This window comes from Calliphora vicina, chromosome 2 (genome assembly GCF_958450345.1).
Source record: "Calliphora vicina chromosome 2, idCalVici1.1, whole genome shotgun sequence".
Taxonomy (NCBI): domain Eukaryota; kingdom Metazoa; phylum Arthropoda; class Insecta; order Diptera; family Calliphoridae; genus Calliphora; species Calliphora vicina.
This window is the reverse complement of record NC_088781.1, coordinates 96109160-96123973: the sequence shown is the minus strand read 5'-3', so window position 1 is coordinate 96123973 and position 14814 is coordinate 96109160.

The following is a 14814-nucleotide window of genomic DNA, read 5'->3' as shown; positions in this document are numbered from 1 at the left end:
ATAGAACATTCAAGTTTTGTCCGTTTAAGAAAATTCATGAAAATACTGGAAGATGGCACTGTATACAATTAGTGGCAGCGGTAGTTTCGAGTTTCCAAAAAACCGAAGAATTTCAAATCCGCGGTTTCGGTTTTAAAAAATTGGTTTCGGTTGCGTGATAACTTATTAAATTTTAAGTATTATAGAAACAAAATCAGTTGATAATGCTATACAAATTTAGAATTAAAACTTGACAAGTGTTGTATAAGATAAAGGAAAATTGGTAATTTTTCTTTTAATATTTAGTACTTTTTTAATATATTAAATTAGTTAGCTTATATACATTATAATACATGCTGCTCAGTAAAGAAATGTTCAAGAATAGAGGACTCAATGGTGTTATGATACCTAAAATGGAGTTTAGTTTTTTGGCTATAATAATAATATAATCCTTTACAAAATAATTAAAAGCATATGTGATCATCTAAAGTGGGATAATATATTTTGATATCGACAATGCGATTTTAGAATTTTTGACCTAATGTTGATTTTACAATAAATAGGACCTGGTCCCCTCGGAATCAAAAGTTTTAATTTTTTTTTCATTTAATATATTTTATTTAATATTAGCTTTTCAGAAAATATAAATTCCTTATACATCTTCTAAGAAATTTTTTAGATATCTTTAAACTAGCGAAAAATCCCTTTTTTAAATTTTTTGAATTAAAATGCATATATATTAGAAGCCTATAATGTTTTTTAAACTATTATTTTTCTGTTTAACTTATCCATTTGTCGTTTAATTAATAAAATAAAAATAGGGAAAATCGGGAAATATTTGGACCCGCTATTATCAAAAAAATGGAGTAGGGAGGGTAAAATTGTTGAAAATATAATTTTAAAATGATTCTTTATATGTAATTTAATAGGCTAGTTTTAAAAATGTAACATACCCGAGGTGTCTTGCTTTGGGGACTCCTGGCCGCGCCCTTCTAGACCCAAGAGATCCAAACTCAAAACTTGAAATTAAGAACACTTCTTCATGTCATTCCATTGAAATTGGACTAAACGTTTAGAAGTTACAGATTTATTTCCCTCTATTTTTTTTTCTATACAACTGTGCGCTGCATGGTGGCTCAAAACTTTATTTCATCGGCCAAAAATCCAACTATTTGTTAACTCCGATTTAAAAATGTTTAGTACAAAAAATTAGATAAAAATATTGGCAATTGTTGGCGTGGCATGCTGTTAAAGTCAAATATTTTAACTTATTTTATAAAAAACGAGATTTCTGTAAATTTGTTTTTAAATTTTATTATGTTGGTAGGATAATAGTCTTTAAGAACTATTGTTCAAATTATTGAACATGGTATATAAAACTATTTTATATTTGTTTATGTATAATATTAATAATATGTTCTGAGTGCTAAAAGTATCACTTGTGCACGCAGAGAAAAAACATGGTTGGATATGGTTACGACAACTATACTATATTCTCTATAACAATATATTGTTGTCGTAAACATATAATTATTGTTTTAATTTAATTTCAGCAATATTATAGTTACTGTAAACGTTTATATTTTCATCGCAATTATAAATATGAATATGGTTTTCGAACAACTAAATAATGATAATTAGGTAAACATATTATTTTTATGTACAACCATTAAATGTTAAGTTTATATACGCGTAGTCATAATATGTTTAAGATGTTAACATAATATGTTTACAACAACTAAATAATAATAAATGTAGTCATAATATGTTTAACATGCAAACAAAATATGTTTACTTTTAATTGTCTGTTTTCCCACCATTTGTGAGTGTTGGTGTTTGTCTATGCTATGTTACTTTTACAAGTAAATTTTGAGTGTATGTAATTCCCATTCGCTCTATAGTTTTATTTGTATATTATCTTTAACTTTCCTAGAGCGAATAACAATAAATTTGATTTAATCAATAATATTTTAATTGTGAATTTAGTACTTTAAAACTAAAATCTATTAAAATTTTGTATTTCCAAAAATAAATTTTAATAATAATATGATTATTTTGGATCATAATATTATTTAATTGTATGATGACTTTGGGTCATATTATGATTGATTTATATCATAATATAATTATTTCAAAACATATTATGATTGATTTTTATCATAATTTGATTATTTCAGAACATATTATGATATTTTATGATACTAATAATGATCATAATATGTTTTGGACTACAAGAAAAAATCTGATCATAATATGTTGCTCTTTGTTTATGGTTACCACAACCATGTTTTTTCTCTGCGTGTGTGTAGATGATAAATAATACCCTTTTCATTTTTATTTATTTATTTAATTATTATTTTCAACAACCTAGCTTATTGGCCATAATCGGTTATAAATTTCTACTTAATCATTTCATTTCACACATTTGGTTTAGTTAAATATTCTTATCAATCGTGTGTGTATGTTTACCACACGCATTGATAAGGATAATAGATAAGTCGCATACGTATTATCACGTACGCATGTATTCTAGATTAGTTATAAGATTTTAATGTTTAGCTCTTAAGGTTTTAATTTTAATAAATAAATCAATGTCTTACAAACATTCAACCAGTAAAGACTTGTTTCCTTATTCAAGTTTTTACAACTAGTATAATGTGTCACTGTACCGTTTATACCTGCTGTGTTATTAAATTTTTTCTCAGGTTCAATATTTTAGTAAAATTTTAATTTCAGTGGAATAGAAGTCCAGGGGTTAAACAAATTTTACTACCGAGAGAAAGTCCTCTTTATGCCCATATATACTTGTTGACCTGTTTTGAACTGTTTGTTGAACACTTTTTTCATTTGAATGAAATTACTGGCGCAAAGTATACCAAATGCTATAAAAAATTAAAAGTTCAACTTTACCTTTTGCTTTAAATTTCTCAACAACTGCAGAACCGATTTTAATGAAATTAAAACTGAAATTAAAGAAAATATATGTCTAAAATATCTTTATCGGTTCAAAAGTTACAGAATTTTGGCCGATGAAAAACGATACTGAGCCACTGTGCGCTGTTAGAATCAACTGCATTACCAGTGTATTCATGTATATTATAAAGTGTGTGTATTAAAAGAAAGTGACTATTTGAAGTGTTATTACAATTTTAAACTGCTTTTTGTAATCAAAAGAATTAGTTTTATTTAAAGGCAATAAACCATTTTAAAAGGTAAAAACTTAACAATATTACTTATTTGAGTACAATTTTATTTCGAAATCAATATTTGTATGATATTTATGTGTTTTAATGTTTTTATTTTTGAAAAATTTCTGTTTCCATAGAACTTATGTTTGTTGAAATATGTATGGATAGAAATCATGGACCGATTCTTGCCAACAGAGATTCTTTATAAGCCCATGTGTTTTTATCAAAAAAACAATGTGTGCAAAATTTCATGATATTATTTAAAATATATTTTAAGAAAATAGAAACAAATTTTTCAAAAATATCAACTGTTTTGGAGGTAGTCCTACATATTGATCCGTATCTCTGGATCTACTTAACCGATTTTACGGATTTTTTAGAATTTTATAAGTACATACTCAGAACATATCGCACTCGTTCAACAATACTGCATTAACTAAAAATTTTTAAAAATTCACTTTTTGCAAGAAATCACGTATTCCGATTACTCTTTCATCTCGAAAACCACATTTGACACCATTTTCGTGATAATTAGTGACTACCTCGTATCAACAAAAATGTATTATTTTGAGTTAATACAAAAATTTAAATAGAAATACATCATATATTTTCATAAAAAAAATGTATTATTTTGAATTGAGCCTTTATTTCAGTTAAAAATAATCAAATTGTCAAAAAAAAAAATCCAAAAAAATAACGAGAAGTTCCAGAAAAATGGTATTAACTCTAAAAATAGATTTATTTTGCAATAATTGTAAAAATTTTAAAGAAAAACAATGTAAATATATTTTCAAATGGAATTTGCTTACTATGATGTATTCGGATTTTCGAATTCTCTTAAAATGTAATCACAAAAAGTTTTGTCATCTATCAGTATTGTTGAACGATTGCAATATATAGACTTCAGTTTAACGACCAATATTTGCTAAAATCCAATCAATATAAAAAGTATTTCAAAAATACATTCAGCATGCTAGCAATGCTTGTTAAATGTAAAACTTCATATGAAAGAAATATTTTTATTTCTATTTAAATTAAAAAATCTATATGTACCATGATCTGCAGTCTATTCCGTCATTTGTGAACTTATTTCGTTGAATTCCAAAACCAAAATTTTAGAAAGTATACATATGCAAACGATAATTGAAAACACATATGGTTCATGGGCTTACGAAAATCCATTTCAACTAACAGACGGACATACATCTTTTTAATTTTTTAATTTGAATTGGAATTTTGAGAAATTCATGGGTTATGACAAACTTATGAATACTGTTCTCATTTTAGGCGAATAGTATAAAAAATAAGCAGAAAAGGTAAATAATAACCTAGCATTAATTTAAAATTCAATGCCTTCTTGTTTATATTGTTTATCTTGTTTAATGTGATCTTATCACAGCTGTTGACGACATTAACACTTTATATACAACGTTAAACAAAAAAGTATAATTTCTATAGAAAATTGTGATGATGACAATGATGACGACGCTGTAGATTTTCTGCTTCAATTTATCATAACCACATATACAGGCAAGCAAATAAATATTCATTGAGAATAAATACTGCCAACGTATACACAAAAGTACTTAAGAGCAAAATTCACCAAAATCCAGAGAGAATTCACCACAATATAGTATACTCATAGAGAGTACTTTAGGCCAAGTGGTAGTAACTGAAAAAGCTTTAATGTTGTTTCTTAGCCGTGTTGCAGGAAGTATCCTGTTTGTGTTGTCAGTCATCGCAGCTTCATCATCACGGACGGTTCTAAATTCGCATCACAAAACGCCACATTATTTCCATAATAAAGAAAAAAACAACACAAAAATATAAAGAAACAACAAAAAGGATATTTTTTTGTGTGTAGCAACCACCTCTTCTACCCTTTTCACACTCTCTCATACTATACGTATGAATAACAGAGTTTAGCAGCAAAAAAAAAACTACAAACAAGAGGAAATTCTAAAATTAAAAAAAGGAAAAACGAAAAAATTGTAACACGACTGATTGATTGAAGGATGGTTGGCATGTCAGTCATTTGAATTCGAATTGAAGTAAAGTGAACGAGTAGTGTATACGGTGTGTGTTTGAGATGGTTTTATTGTGAATTTGGGCAATGGAATTTTTATAGATTGCATAGATTTTTGTTTTAACAAAAAAAAAAAAAAAATCAAAACAAAAAATCATTTGGAATGTTTTTTTTTTTTCTAAAAGCACATTAAATGAAGTGAAGAAAGGTTTTTCCCATTTCTGTTATTTCAAAAGTGTTTGTGTTCATACGTATGATTAAATGTGTGCTAAGTAATACATATGTACATGTGAAGTATATAAGAGTGCTCTTATGGTTAATCGATATAATGCAGACTTGTCAATTTTTTATTGATGATAAGCTCGCATTTCAAAAAATAAAAAAATAAAAAATTAACACTAAGTGGATTTAAACATTATCAAATGCATTAATAATAAACCTGCAATATTTTATCACAATCTTAATCTCTTTAAAAATCATTGTTGTGTAATAAAAATAATGTTATTCGTTCGTTTGTGATTAAATGTGATTTTAAAACAAAACAAAAAGTTAATACGAATAAATACGAATAAATATTAAAAAAAAGAATTTCATTCATGTGACAATAAGCTAAAGTGTCATTATGTTTGCTGTCGTAAAGTGTCATCTGGCAAATGAGCATCGTCATTTTTATTCATGAATTGTTTATGTTTGTGACATAACTCGGTCAGTTGGTCGTTGACAAGTATGTACGTGTGCATTTGAATGTTTGTTTGTGTTTGTTTGCAGCAACGTAATTTTGTCACATGTTACGCATAATTAATGATTACAATACACACTGCCATCCTCAGCCTCATAATCGGCATCCTGTTTTATACTCGTCCTTTTGCCATCCGCAACTCTCGTTCAATTAAAATAACCGCCATCCACAGCGTACGTCCACAGCATTATTTGCCGACAAACTAACATAATCATCTCTCATGGACACGTACATTACAGTTATTCTTATTAAGTGTGTTTTTGTTTTATTCAGTGTTGCTACAAAAGTGATTTTTAGGGTCAAAATGATAAAAAAACAATTGTGCTTAATTCAACCAAGTATCTGCCGACGGATTTTTAAATTAAAAAAAAAACAATTATTGTTTAGTATAATTAAAAATATATAGCTCTGTTGCGGCAAAAATTTAGTTGCTTATTTAGTAAATCCCGGGGTCAATGGTTATATGGAAAACGAAAACAAAATATCAAACATTTTTTTTGTTTTCAATACAAATGAAAAATTAAATTCAACGCCAGAATTTGAAATAGTTTGAAATAGTCTTTTAAAATCAATATAATTTTCTTGCAAACACAAAATAATTTTTATTTCCATATTGATTTTTCTTTAATGTTGTATATTCCGTCGGTAAAATTGCCGAATATTCAAAATTAAGGAAAAAAAATAATTGACTTCAAATTATCTACTTCATTAAGGTACTGATTCAGAGACACGACCGAAAAACAATTTTCAAATTTTAGTATGAAAAACATTAAAAATTATTTGAAAACTGAGTGATTTATATATTTCTGAATCATTCGCTAAATGTAATAAAACTATTTATGAAAAAAATCAACAATTGTTTAATATAGGATAATTTTATATGGTTTTTTCGGCCTTTGATTTTCCAAAATCATTTGGGTTAACTATTTTTAAAATACAAGGTATTTGGAAGGCACGTAGTTAAGGAATTCTGAAATTAGAGTATAATATTTTTAAATATATATTACGAAATATAAATAAGGATCCAACATAGCATCTAATCGACCAATATCTTCAATAGGTATCCGAGTTGATTCAAACTGAGTTTTAGTTGGTACTCGAGCAGTGTATTCATCTAAGAGTTTAAATGTGTCGAGTACCATTCTTTCTAAATGAGTTTTAGATAATACTCTACCAGATAATAATTAAAACAAAAAAACAGTAAAAAATAGTTTTATTCCTCTACCAATGTCCCTTCAATTGAAGGTTAAAGCTAAAACGAGTGCATGTATTAAACGAACTGTGATGCGAACAGTTATGCGAAGTTTTACATTAATAACAATGCGAGAGTAGGACGCAATATTTTCAAAACTAAGGAACAATATTCCGCATGACCGTAGTTAAATGATAATGAAGTTGACGCGCGAGTCGAATTGCAACTCAGGCTGACTTTACGAAAGACATTAAGCACATTTAAGGCTAATAGTGTTTTAAATTATGGGTTGGTTGACTACTCTAGGTAATGCTCAATAAATTTTTAGGATACTCGGTACTATTTACTGCTTATAATTTTTTTTTAACTCTAAAATCTAAATATAGAGAAAAATACATATAAAAGAATTGGCCTAGTCCTTTTCTTTGTCACTTATTTTTTGGCAAATAAAGCCGCACCGAATTTAATATTCTGACAAAAATTCATTATTCGTCCCAATCCGAAACTTCTTAAAGTTCTTTCACTTTCTGAAATAATTTAAATATCTTGATTATAGAGCATGTTTTAGCAAATTTTTCTTGATTCTTTTTAATTTGTATAAGTTTTTTTTAATCCTTGGATTTTATTTATTATATTCAAAACTTGTTTCTTTTTTAATATTCCATAATGTATGTTTTTTCTCTACAAACGTTTCGGTATTCGGCCAAATTTTACCAAATACTGATATTAGACCAATTTTAGCTGTGGGCTACAATGAAATTATTTTAATTTGCCATCTTTAAGTGGTAACCTGGTAACTAAACTCCAACTAATGGATATTAGTTTAAATTTTTGAATACTTTTTGAGTGGTTTTCATTCAAAATTTTGAAAATAACTTTCCATCCCATTTTTTTAATCACGGGGTTAGTTATTGTTGCAGTAACGCTCCTCTAGTGGTTATATAACAATCATAATTACTAGTTTTGTTTAACATTTTGACGACCACATGCAATTTTTGTTGCCTAAGGAATGTCGGTTCCTATATATGTCCGGGTAAGAGGTATGTCAAACGTGTCTGAATGTGATTTGCACCACTTGTCCCCAAACATGTATATTTATTGTGGCGGTTTTCTTTCTAATTGTTTATGAGCCAATTACTTAACTTAGAACTAAAATAGGAGAATACAGAGAAACTGTATGCATCAAAATGGAGACATTATAATTTTTGGCGGCGGCGCACTTAGGCTCTTTATAAAAGTCTTATCAACTATGCTTTGTTGATAAAATGTATTTTCTATTGAAAATGGTCAAAACCGGTTAAACCAAAAAATAAAGAGAACATAATAGCCTTAACGAGGAGAACTAGAAGATAAAGGGTGGGCCATTTAAAATTTTAAATTTGAATCGGCTATAAAAAAAGTATTTTTTTTAAATTTCTGGTTTTATTGGAAATTAAGAATGGAACACAATATCATTCATATGACTACCATGGCTGGCTCGACAGTACCTTATCCGAGCAACCCAAGACGGGGCCACATGTCACTGTTTTTGAAAATCGAATAATTAGCCGAAATTGTGATGTCAATTGGCCGCCTCGGAGCTGTAATTTGAGCCCTTTGGATTATTTCTGTAGGGAGCCATTAAGGATAAACGTAGCGTTTATCATGAAATTGAAGTATATATAATTGAATATATTCATGGATTGATAACTTTTATCGGTTTCCTTGTTTTATTATCGAAGTTCCTAAAACGAGAAAACTTGTGTTATATTTCAATAAAAGTGGTCACTCTGTTATTTACCACGATATAAAATATATGATGATACAAATATTACATTTCTTTATAATTGATGATTTGTTTTTTGAAAATTTTGTAGACAAATTACAAAATGTTCATCGAAATTGGTCAAATTTGAATAGGGTTGTTTTCTATTAAATTTGTGTTATTTTGTATATAAGTTATAATTTTCAGAAATTAAAATTATAATTTAATTTTCGGTGATTATCCTATAGCCACCATTTCAACTACGATATCATGCATACGCCATACTCATCTAACAATGTTTAACATTTTATTAAAATATCTCCAAAACTTCTCACGATTCATTTCTCAATATTTATAAATGTAGGCGTATGAGTAATAAATTTTGACTAATCGTAATAAGTATACCATTTCCAAACTTTTTTAGCCTAATTAAACTAAATTTGGTATGAACACAGCTAAAACAATTGTTTGGCGCATCTTGAAAAAAATAAGTACTTTTTCGGGTTTAAAAAATAAGTAGTGTTTTCATCAAGTTCACATTATTTAGAAATGTAAAAAACGTTTCGAAATGTAAGAAATTTTGTTTGAAATTTTAATTGTTTCCATAAAAATGTTTTCAAATATGGTAACTCGTAAACAAGCTATCGTTAAATTCCTAATTTTTATACCAGAAACGAAAACTTCGATAATAAAAGTAGCGTTTAATTTTATTAAAACATTCGAGGTATATATTTAATTATTTGGACTATAATATTCTTAATAGAGTTTATTTAAAATTCATTACAGTAAAAAATGTTTTCCCGAAATCCCCCAAATTTAAATAGCAGGTAAGGAAAAACAATGGACAGCATTGACATAATTGTTTTACATATTATTCACTCATATATCCTAAATAAATCTCAAAGTGAGTTTCTAACTCTCAAATTAGTTTAACAATTTTTTTTTGTTAAATTTTAAACCTAATTTGGTAAGATGGCAAAAACTCATATAAAAGTGAATTATTTCTCAAAATATGTTAATTTTTTACTACATTTCTTAAAAATCTTTCCAATGTTCAGATTAGTTGTTGCCACCTACAATCTATAAAACAATCCTAGGGTGACTTCAATAGTTTTGGAGCAATTAATTTTTTTTGGTAGCTCCCTACCAAATATAGTTTTGACCATTCGTAACATGTGAACGAATCATTGTGCGTCGTACAGTTTATGGGTTTCTATATAAGGAGTAAGATCGAAAAATCTTAACATACATATGGGGGATTTCATGTCAAGTGAACCAACTTTTGAAATCGATGTCTTCCGATCGGGATGAAATTTGCACCAAGGTTAGCTCTATTGGATAGTAACTCAGACACAATTTTTCAACAACATCGGTAGAGAACTCTCTGAGTTATAGGGGGTAAAATTTTGACAATTTGGTCAAACAGGGGTTTTTTCTTATCCATGTAACTTATTACCTATTGTTCTTAGCAAAATGTGTTCCAAATAGTATAGATAGCTATTTCTTCGATCTTTCGAAAAAAAATATTTAAAAAAAAAAATAAAAAATTTTTAATATTTTTTTTCCGAAATCAAAAACTTTTTTGACTTTTTTTTAAAATACGCTATTTTTTTTTATTTTTTTTTTTTCTTAAAATAAAGTTTAGATATTTTCCTTGAACACCTACTTGGTCGCTTAGTGGGATGCGAGTGGGATATCTATCAAAATAAATATTTTGTAACTCAAAACATAAAATTTTTGACTTTTTTTGCAAAATCAAAAACTTTGTTGACTTTTTTTTTTCAAAATGGACCCTTTTTTAATCTTTTTTTTTAGGTCAAACAAAAGCTTAGCTATTATCCTTGAAGACCCTTTTGGTCGCTTAGTGGGATGCGAGTGGGATATCTATCAAAATAAATATTTTTTAACTCAAGACTTACAATTTTTGACTTTTTTTTTTGCAAATACGATTTTTTTTCCAAATGGGCCCTTTTTTTAAAATTTTTTTTGTAGTCAAAAGAAAGCTTAGGTCCATTCCTTTAAGATATTTTTAGTCCCTTAGTGGGATGCGAGTGGGATATCTATCAAAATAAATATTTTGTAACGAAAGACATACAATTTTTTAATTTTTTTTTGCAAAATCAAAATTTTTTTCCAATATGGGCCCTTTTTTAATTTTTTTTTTTGCTCAAAGGAAAGCCTAGGTCCATTCCTTTAAGATATTTTTAGTCCCTTAGTGGGATGCGAGTGGGATATCTATCAAAATAAATATTTTGTAACGCAAGACATACAATTTTTTAATTTTTTTTTGCAAAATCGAAATTTTTTTCCAATATGGGACTTTTTTTTAAAAATTTTTTTTGCTCAAAAGAAAGCTTAGGTCTTTTCCTTTAAGACCTATTTTGTCACTTAGGAAGATGTGAGTAGGATATCTATTAAAATAAAAATGTTGTAACTCAAGACATTCAATTATTGACTTTTTTTTTGCAAATTCGAATTTTTTTTCAAAATGGGCCCTTTTTTAAAAATTTTTTTTTAGTCAAAAGAAAGCTTAGGTCCATTCCTTTAAGATATTTTAGGTCCCTTAGTGGGATACGAGTGGGATATCTATCAAAATAAATATTTTGTAACTCAAGATATACAATTTTTGATTTTTTGGCAAAATCAAAAACTTTTTTGACTTTTTTTTAAAATGGGCCCTTTTTGTAATTTTTTTTTTTGCTATAAAGAAAGCTTAAGCCTATTCCTTTAAGATGGTTTTGATCGCTTAGTGGGATGCGAGTGGGATATATATCAAAATAAATGTTTTGTAACTCAAGACATACAATTTTTGTGTTAAAACATTTATTTTGATAGATATCCCACTCGCATCCCACTAAGGGACTAAAAATATCTTAAAGGAATGGACCTAGGCTTTCTTTTGAGCAAAAAAAAAAAAATAAAAAAGGGCCCATATTGGAAAAAAATTTTGATTTTGCAAAAAAAAATTAAAAAATTGTATGTCTTGCGTTACAAAATATTTATTTTGATAGATATCCTACTCGCATCCCACTAAGGGACTAAAAATATCTTAAAGGAATGGACCTAAGCTTTCTTTTGACTACAAAAAAAATTTTAAAAAAAGGGCCCATTTGGAAAAAAAAAAGTCAAAAATTGTAAGTCTTGAGTTAAAAAATATTTATTTTGATAGATATCCCACTCGCATCCCACTAAGCGACCAAAAGGGTCTTCAAGGATAATAGCTAAGCTTTTGTTTGACCTAAAAAAAAAGATTAAAAAAGGGTCCATTTTGAAAAAAAAAGTCAACAAAGTTTTTGATTTTGCAAAAAAAGTCAAAAATTTTATGTTTTGAGTTACAAAATATTTATTTTGATAGATATCCCACTCGCATCCCACTAAGCGACCAAGTAGGTGTTCAAGGAAAATATCTAAACTTTATTTTAAGAAAAAAAAAAAAATAAAAAAAAATAGCGTATTTTAAAAAAAAGTCAAAAAAGTTTTTGATTTCGGAAAAAAAATATTAAAAATTTTTTATTTTTTTTTTTAAATATTTTTTTTCGAAAGATCGAAGAAATAGCTATCTATACTATTTGGAACACATTTTGCTAAGAACAATAGGTAATAAGTTACATGGATAAGAAAAAACCCCTGTTTGACCAAATTGTCAAAATTTTACCCCCTATAACTCAGAGAGTTCTCGACCGATGTTGTTGAAAAATTGTGTCTGAGTTACTATCCAATAGAGCTAACCTTGGTGCAAATTTCATCCCGATCGGAAGACATCGATTTCAAAAGTTGGTTCACTTGACATGAAATCCCCCATATATAAATGTTAATAAAAATGAAACCACTAAACCTACAGTTTTGACATTTTTTTATTTGATTAAAATTATTACTACAACTTACAAAAAAATATTATTTTTATAGTTCTAATAGGTTTTTAAATAGCTTTCTGTCACTTTGTTCGAACAGGTAAGCCATTTCCGTTTAAAATCTTCTCTTTCAACAAGAGCCCAATATCTCTCCACTGGCATTAGCTCCAGGTAGTTTGGAGGATTTGCCACAAATACCACATTATTGATCGTGAATCACTCAAGGCCTTGATTATCATAGTGACAGGATATCAATTCAGGCCAAAAATAAGTGGGTACATAAAGAAGTCTTATGAATGAAAGCATCCTTTTTTTAAACATTCCTTGATGTAAATTTCGGTATTTTTAGGGCCCTTTTTTAACAAATGTTTTAGTTCTTTTGCCGCTGCATATTTCTTGCTATACCAAGAACTTTTTGGGAAAATGTTCTGCTTTTGCCTTCTAAACCTTCCTGTAACATTCTCTCGAGCATCAGTAACACACAAAAAATTGACCGGAAGTTGCGAAACATTTTCCAGAACATACGTTTCGTCATATATATTTATGTATATACATATATTTATTATATTTTTCAATAAAATTTGACTTAAATTTCCGTGCTCTGTCTTTGGCCACTAAATATTTGCTTGTTTTTAAACCTGGCTTTAACTTTTCGTACCAATCCAACCGGATGTGTTTGAAGCTCTTTTAAAAATGCTTTCTATTTATTGGCTTTAGAAACATCATGTGGAAAACTCATTCTACCTGAACCTGGTTTTCTATCAACGGACCAGTTCTCTCGATAATGTTTAATAACATTGGAATCTGTTTGAGGAAGATCTTTGATTGTTTGGCCAATTTTTTGTAGGACCAAGTTGGGTTTTGTTGAAAATATTTAATAATTTTAGTACGCACATTTTTCTCGTCACCCATATTAATTAGATTAACAACAAATGAACATTATTGACAATAAGCTTAATAACTCACATAATTTTCAATAGTAACTTGATCAAAAAAAATCAAATAATACTTGGGTTAAAAGTTTTAAGGAAAAACTTGTGTTAAGGTTTTTTCGATATCACCTTATTATTTGTGATAAATGAAAAAATACGGTATAAAATTTCCAAATTGTCTATTAAGTAAGAAATCTGCTCCCTACAATTTTGGATTCAACTTTGAAACTACCCAATTAATGCACAATTTCTAGTTTAATTTTGATCACTGAAAAGAAAACCCCTAACGAGTTTAATTTAGCAACACTGTTTTTAACAACAACAAGCACTAGGATAACAAACAGCGAATACTGTGTATGTACATAGTATGTAAGTGTCTTTTCCGCGAATGCCGATAAAGTAATGTTTAAAAATGCCATTGTGTTTTCTATATTTGTTATTGTATCGACCTATGTACCGTAATTTAGTATTCTCAGAGAATAAAATTACGAAAAACAACGAGTTCAATGAGTAAACGAGGCATATGTTAAGACTTGAGTTGAGAGCACAAAATAGTGAGAAGAGCTTTTCTATACTCTATAAAATTTCAATGAGATTTTAAAGTGTGAAAACTGTTAAAATATTCAAAGCCCATAACTAAAGTATATATGTAGTATGTATGTATATGTATATAAAAAAACAAATACAATATTAATGATGGATGCTAAATGAAAATATTTATTTAAGCTGTTAATAATGCCAATTGATATTATCACAAGTGAATTAAGTACATAAATACGTAATAATTATTTGTTTTTAATACGTTACACTCTTATTAATCCTCTACTCCTAATCAGCAAATAAAACGAAAGCAATTATAAAAGCAACAAACACTACAGCAATAGTAAACAGAGGCCATAGTGAAATCAAAATCAGTATTTTATTTAAAAATCATCACATCACTACTAAAACACTCTACACGCTGGCAAATAAACAAGCAATAAAAATAAAAGTGAACAAAATATAGAAAATAAAAACTAAATAAAAACAAATAAGAAAAATCTCTACAGAAACAACAACCTTTATTCAACTTCCGGTAACGAGGTCGTAACTAACAAACACATCTACTACGTACATACATATATACAATAACTAAGCGTGTCTGTCTGTATATTACGATTAAA